Source organism: Syngnathus leptorhynchus, unplaced genomic scaffold (genome assembly GCF_054491065.1).
Source record: "Syngnathus leptorhynchus isolate UIUO unplaced genomic scaffold, UIUO_Slep HiC_scaffold_126, whole genome shotgun sequence".
Lineage (NCBI taxonomy): Eukaryota > Metazoa > Chordata > Actinopteri > Syngnathiformes > Syngnathidae > Syngnathus > Syngnathus leptorhynchus.
Genome location: NW_028232093.1, coordinates 183,592 through 190,455, shown reverse-complemented (window position 1 = coordinate 190,455; position 6,864 = coordinate 183,592).

The following is a 6,864-nucleotide window of genomic DNA, read 5'->3' as shown; positions in this document are numbered from 1 at the left end:
CAATAAAATTTAAAACGCGTGTAAAACATAAACCAAACGATGAAATTGGTTATTTCTTCATGTATAATGATCAACTCGATACTCCCTAGCCCCCAACAGCCTTTTTTTTCATAACACTTTAACCAGAGTGACGGGAGAGCGGCATTTCAGAAAACGTGCTTATCTCGGCGAGAAAAAGCGATTTCCGTAATAAAATTTAAAACGCGTGTAAAACATAAACCAAACGATGAAATTGGTTATTTCTTCATGTATAATGATCAACTCGATACTCCCTAGCCCCCAACAGCCTTTTTTTTCATAACACTTTAACCAGAGTGACGGGAGAGCGGCATTTCAGAAAACGTGCTTATCTCGGCGAGAAAAAGCGATTTCGGCAATAAAATTTAAAACGCGTGTAAAACATAAACCAAACGATGAAATTGGTTATTTCTTCATGTATAATGATCAACTCGATACTCCCTAGCCCCCAACAGCCTTTTTTTTCATAACACTTTAACCAGAGTGACGGGAGAGCGGCATTTCAGAAAACGTGCTTATCTCGGCGAGAAAAAGCGATTTCGGCAATAAAATTTAAAACGCGTGTAAAACATAAACCAAACGATGAAATTGGTTATTTCTTCATGTATAATGATCAACTCGATACTCCCTAGCCCTCAACAGCCTTTTTTTTCAAAACACTTTAACCAGAGTGACGGGAGAGCGGCATTTCAGAAAATGTGCTTATCTCGGCAAGAAAAAGCGATTTCGGCAATAAAATTTAAAACGCGTGTAAAACATAAACCAAACGATGAAATTGGTTATTTCTTCATGTATAATGATCAACTCGATACTCCCTAGCCCCCAACAGCCTTTTTTTTCATAACACTTTAACCAGAGTGACGGGAGAGCGGCATTTCAGAAAACGTGCTTATCTCGGCGAGAAAAAGCGATTTCGGCAATAAAATTTAAAACGCGTGTAAAACATAAACCAAACGATGAAATTGGTTATTTCTTCATGTATAATGATCAACTCGATACTCCCTAGCCCCCAACAGCCTTTTTTTTCATAACACTTTAACCAGAGTGACGGGAGAGCGGCATTTCAGAAAACGTGCTTATCTCGGCGAGAAAAAGCGATTTCGGCAATAAAATTTAAAACGCGTGTAAAACATAAACCAAACGATGAAATTGGTTATTTCTTCATGTATAATGATCAACTCGATACTCCCTAGCCCCCAACAGCCTTTTTTTTCATAACACTTTAACCAGAGTGACGGGAGAGCGGCATTTCAGAAAACGTGCTTATCTCGGCGAGAAAAAGCGATTTCGGCAATAAAATTTAAAACGCGTGTAAAACATAAACCAAACGATGAAATTGGTTATTTCTTCATGTATAATGATCAACTCGATACTCCCTAGCCCCCAACAGCCTTTTTTTTCATAACACTTTAACCAGAGTGACGGGAGAGCGGCATTTCAGAAAACGTGCTTATCTCGGCGAGAAAAAGCGATTTCGGCAATAAAATTTAAAACGTGTGTAAAACATAAACCAAACGATGAAATTGGTTATTTCTTCATGTATAATGATCAACTCGATACTCCCTAGCCCCCAACAGCCTTTTTTTTCATAACACTTTAACCAGAGTGACGGGAGAGCGGCATTTCAGAAAACGTGCTTATCTCGGCGAGAAAAAGCGATTTCGGCAATAAAATTTAAAACGCGTGTAAAACATAAACCAAACGATGAAATTGGTTATTTCTTCATGTATAATGATCAACTCGATACTCCCTAGCCCCCAACAGCCTTTTTTTTCATAACACTTTAACCAGAGTGACGGGAGAGCGGCATTTCAGAAAACGTGCTTATCTCGGCGAGAAAAAGCGATTTCGGCAATAAAATTTAAAACGCGTGTAAAACATAAACCAAACGATGAAATTGGTTATTTCTTCATGTATAATGATCAACTCGATACTCCCTAGCCCCCAACAGCCTTTTTTTTCATAACACTTTAACCAGAGTGACGGGAGAGCGGCATTTCAGAAAACGTGCTTATCTCGGCGAGAAAAAGCGATTTCGGCAATAAAATTTAAAACGCGTGTAAAACATAAACCAAACGATGAAATTGGTTATTTCTTCATGTATAATGATCAACTCGATACTCCCTAGCCCCCAACAGCCTTTTTTTTCCATAACACTTTAACCAGAGTGACGGGAGAGCGGCATTTCAGAAAACGTGCTTATCTCGGCGAGAAAAAGCGATTTCGGCAATAAAATTTAAAACGCGTGTAAAACATAAACCAAACGATGAAATTGGTTATTTCTTCATGTATAATGATCAACTCGAGTCGAGCTCCAGGGAGAGAGGCTGATTTTTCGCTTTTTGAGGCCGACCGACGAAATGGCGCGGGGCGGACTCAAAAGCTCGCAGAGCCGTAGGCACATAGAAAAGTTTCGCCTTTGGCTGTGAGCTCCAGGGGGAGAGGCTGGTTTTGCGTTATTTCAGGCCGGCTGGAGAACCGGCGCGGGTCGGACGCACAATCCCCGCAGAGCCGTGGGCACTTAGAAAATTTTCGCCAAGTTGGCTCTGAGCGCCTGGTACCTAATATGGAAGTATAGAGGCCAACTTTCGGGCAAGATCACGCCGCGTTAGGCTTCCAGGACCCCGGCTAAGCAATTTTACCGGGCCGCCCGGTTCTTTTTTTGAACCAGCCCGGTTCTTTTTACACTTCCAGCTGGAGCTCAGCAGCGGCTTTTGGCGCAAGATCACGCCGGGTTAGGCTTCCAGGACCTCGGCTAAGCAATTCTACCGGGCCGCCCGGTTCTTTTTTTGAACCAGCCCGGTTCTTTTTACACTTCCAGCTGGAGCTCACGAGCGGCTTTTGGGACAAGATCACGCCGTGTTAGGCTTCCAGAGCCCCGGCTAAGCAATTTTACCGGGCCGCCCGGTTCTTTTTACACTTCCAGCTGGAGCTCACGAGCGGCTTTTTGGACAAGATCACGCCTGGTTAGGCTTCCAGAGCCCCGGCTAAGCAATTTTAACGGGCCGCCCGGTTCTTTTTTTTAACCAGCCTGGTTCTTTTTACACTTCCAGCTGGAGCTCAGCAGCGGCTTTTTGGACAAGATCACGCCGTGTTAGGCTTCCAGAGCCCCGGCTAAGCAATTTTACCGGGTCGCCCGGTTCTTTTTTTAACCAGCCCGGTTCTTTTTACACTTCCAGCTGGAGCTCAGCAGCGGCTTTTTGCACAGTATCACGCCGGGTTAGGCTTCCAGGACCCCGGCTAGGCAATTTTACCGGGCCGCCCGGTTCTTTTTTTTAACCAGCCCGGTTCTTTTTACACTTCCAGCTGGAGCTCAGCAGCGGCTTTTTCGACAAGATCACGCCGTGTTAGGCTTCCAGAGCCCCGGCTAAGCAATTTTACCGGGTCGCCCGGTTCTTTTTTTTAACCAGCCCGGTTCTTTTTACACTTCCAGCTGGAGCTCAGCAGCGGCTTTTTGGACAAGATCACGCCGTGTTAAGCTTCCAGAGCCCCGGCTAAGCAATTTTACCGGGTCGCCCGGTTCTTTTTTTAACCAGCCCGGTTCTTTTTACACATCCAGCTGGAGCTCAGCAGCGTGTAAAACATAAACCAAACGATGAAATTGGTTATTTCTTCATGTATAATGATCAACTCGATACTCCCTAGCCCCCAACAGCCTTTTTTTTCATAACACTTTAACCAGAGTGACGGGAGAGCGGCATTTCAGAAAACGTGCTTATCTCGGCGAGAAAAAGCGATTTCGGCAATAAAATTTAAAACGCGTGTAAAACATAAACCAAACGATGAAATTGGTTATTTCTTCATGTATAATGATCAACTCGATACTCCCTAGCCCCCAACAGCCTTTTTTTTCATAACACTTTAACCAGAGTGACGGGAGAGCGGCATTTCAGAAAACGTGCTTATCTCGGCGAGAAAAAGCGATTTCGGCAATAAAATTTAAAACGCGTGTAAAACATAAACCAAACGATGAAATTGGTTATTTCTTCATGTATAATGATCAACTCGATACTCCCTAGCCCCCAACAGCCTTTTTTTTCATAACACTTTAACCAGAGTGACGGGAGAGCGGCATTTCAGAAAACGTGCTTATCTCGGCGAGAAAAAGCGATTTCGGCAATAAAATTTAAAACGCGTGTAAAACATAAACCAAACGATGAAATTGGTAATTTCTTCATGTATAATGATCAACTCGATACTCCCTAGCCCCCAACAGCCTTTTTTTTCATAACACTTTAACCAGAGTGACGGGAGAGCGGCATTTCAGAAAACGTGCTTATCTCGGCGAGAAAAAGCGATTTCGGCAATAAAATTTAAAACGCGTGTAAAACATAAACCAAACGATGAAATTGGTTATTTCTTCATGTATAATGATCAACTCGATACTCCCTAGCCCCCGACAGCCTTTTTTTTCATAACACTTTAACCAGAGTGACGGGAGAGCGGCATTTCAGAAAACGTGCTTATCTCGGCGAGAAAAAGCGATTTCGGCAATAAAATTTAAAACGCGTGTAAAACATAAACCAAACGATGAAATTGGTTATTTCTTCATGTATAATGATCAACTCGATACTCCCTAGCCCCCAACAGCCTTTTTTTTCATAACACTTTAACCAGAGTGACGGGAGAGCGGCATTTCAGAAAACGTGCTTATCTCGGCGAGAAAAAGCGATTTCGGCAATAAAATTTAAAACGCGTGTAAAACATAAACCAAACGATGAAATTGGTTATTTCTTCATGTATAATGATCAACTCGATACTCCCTAGCCCCCAACTGCCTTTTTTTTCATAACACTTTAACCAGAGTGACGGGAGAGCGGCATTTCAGAAAACGTGCTTATCTCGGCGAGAAAAAGCGATTTCGGCAATAAAATTTAAAACGCGTGTAAAACATAAACCAAACGATGAAATTGGTTATTTCTTCATGTATAATGATCAACTCGATACTCCCTAGCCCCCAACAGCCTTTTTTTTCATAACACTTTAACCAGAGTGACGGGAGAGCGGCATTTCAGAAAACGTGCTTATCTCGGCGAGAAAAAGCGATTTCGGCAATAAAATTTAAAACGCGTGTAAAACATAAACCAAACGATGAAATTGGTTATTTCTTCATGTATAATGATCAACTCGATACTCCCTAGCCCCCAACAGCCTTTTTTTTCATAACACTTTAACCAGAGTGACGGGAGAGCGGCATTTCAGAAAACGTGCTTATCTCGGCGAGAAAAAGCGATTTCGGCAATAAAATTTAAAACGCGTGTAAAACATAAACCAAACGATGAAATTGGTTATTTCTTCATGTATAATGATCAACTCGATACTCCCTAGCCCCCAACTGCCTTTTTTTTCATAACACTTTAACCAGAGTGACGGGAGAGCGGCATTTCAGAAAACGTGCTTATCTCGGCGAGAAAAAGCGATTTCGGCAATAAAATTTAAAACGCGTGTAAAACATAAACCAAACGATGAAATTGGTTATTTCTTCATGTATAATGATCAACTCGATACTCCCTAGCCCCCAACAGCCTTTTTTTTCATAACACTTTAACCAGAGTGACGGGAGAGCGGCATTTCAGAAAACGTGCTTATCTCGGCGAGAAAAAGCGATTTCGGCAATAAAATTTAAAACGCGTGTAAAACATAAACCAAACGATGAAATTGGTTATTTCTTCATGTATAATGATCAACTCGATACTCCCTAGCCCTCAACAGCCTTTTTTTTCAAAACACTTTAACCAGAGTGACGGGAGAGCGGCATTTCAGAAAATGTGCTTATCTCGGCAAGAAAAAGCGATTTCGGCAATAAAATTTAAAACGCGTGTAAAACATAAACCAAACGATGAAATTGGTTATTTCTTCATGTATAATGATCAACTCGATACTCCCTAGCCCCCAACAGCCTTTTTTTTCATAACACTTTAACCAGAGTGACGGGAGAGCGGCATTTCAGAAAACGTGCTTATCTCGGCGAGAAAAAGCGATTTCGGCAATAAAATTTAAAACGCGTGTAAAACATAAACCAAACGATGAAATTGGTTATTTCTTCATGTATAATGATCAACTCGATACTCCCTAGCCCCCAACAGCCTTTTTTTTCATAACACTTTAACCAGAGTGACGGGAGAGCGGCATTTCAGAAAACGTGCTTATCTCGGCGAGAAAAAGCGATTTCGGCAATAAAATTTAAAACGCGTGTAAAACATAAACCAAACGATGAAATTGGTTATTTCTTCATGTATAATGATCAACTCGATACTCCCTAGCCCCCAACAGCCTTTTTTTTCATAACACTTTAACCAGAGTGACGGGAGAGCGGCATTTCAGAAAACGTGCTTATCTCGGCGAGAAAAAGCGATTTCGGCAATAAAATTTAAAACGCGTGTAAAACATAAACCAAACGATGAAATTGGTTATTTCTTCATGTATAATGATCAACTCGATACTCCCTAGCCCCCAACAGCCTTTTTTTTCATAACACTTTAACCAGAGTGACGGGAGAGCGGCATTTCAGAAAACGTGCTTATCTCGGCGAGAAAAAGCGATTTCGGCAATAAAATTTAAAACGTGTGTAAAACATAAACCAAACGATGAAATTGGTTATTTCTTCATGTATAATGATCAACTCGATACTCCCTAGCCCCCAACAGCCTTTTTTTTCATAACACTTTAACCAGAGTGACGGGAGAGCGGCATTTCAGAAAACGTGCTTATCTCGGCGAGAAAAAGCGATTTCGGCAATAAAATTTAAAACGCGTGTAAAACATAAACCAAACGATGAAATTGGTTATTTCTTCATGTATAATGATCAACTCGATACTCCCTAGCCCCCAACAGCCTTTTTTTTCA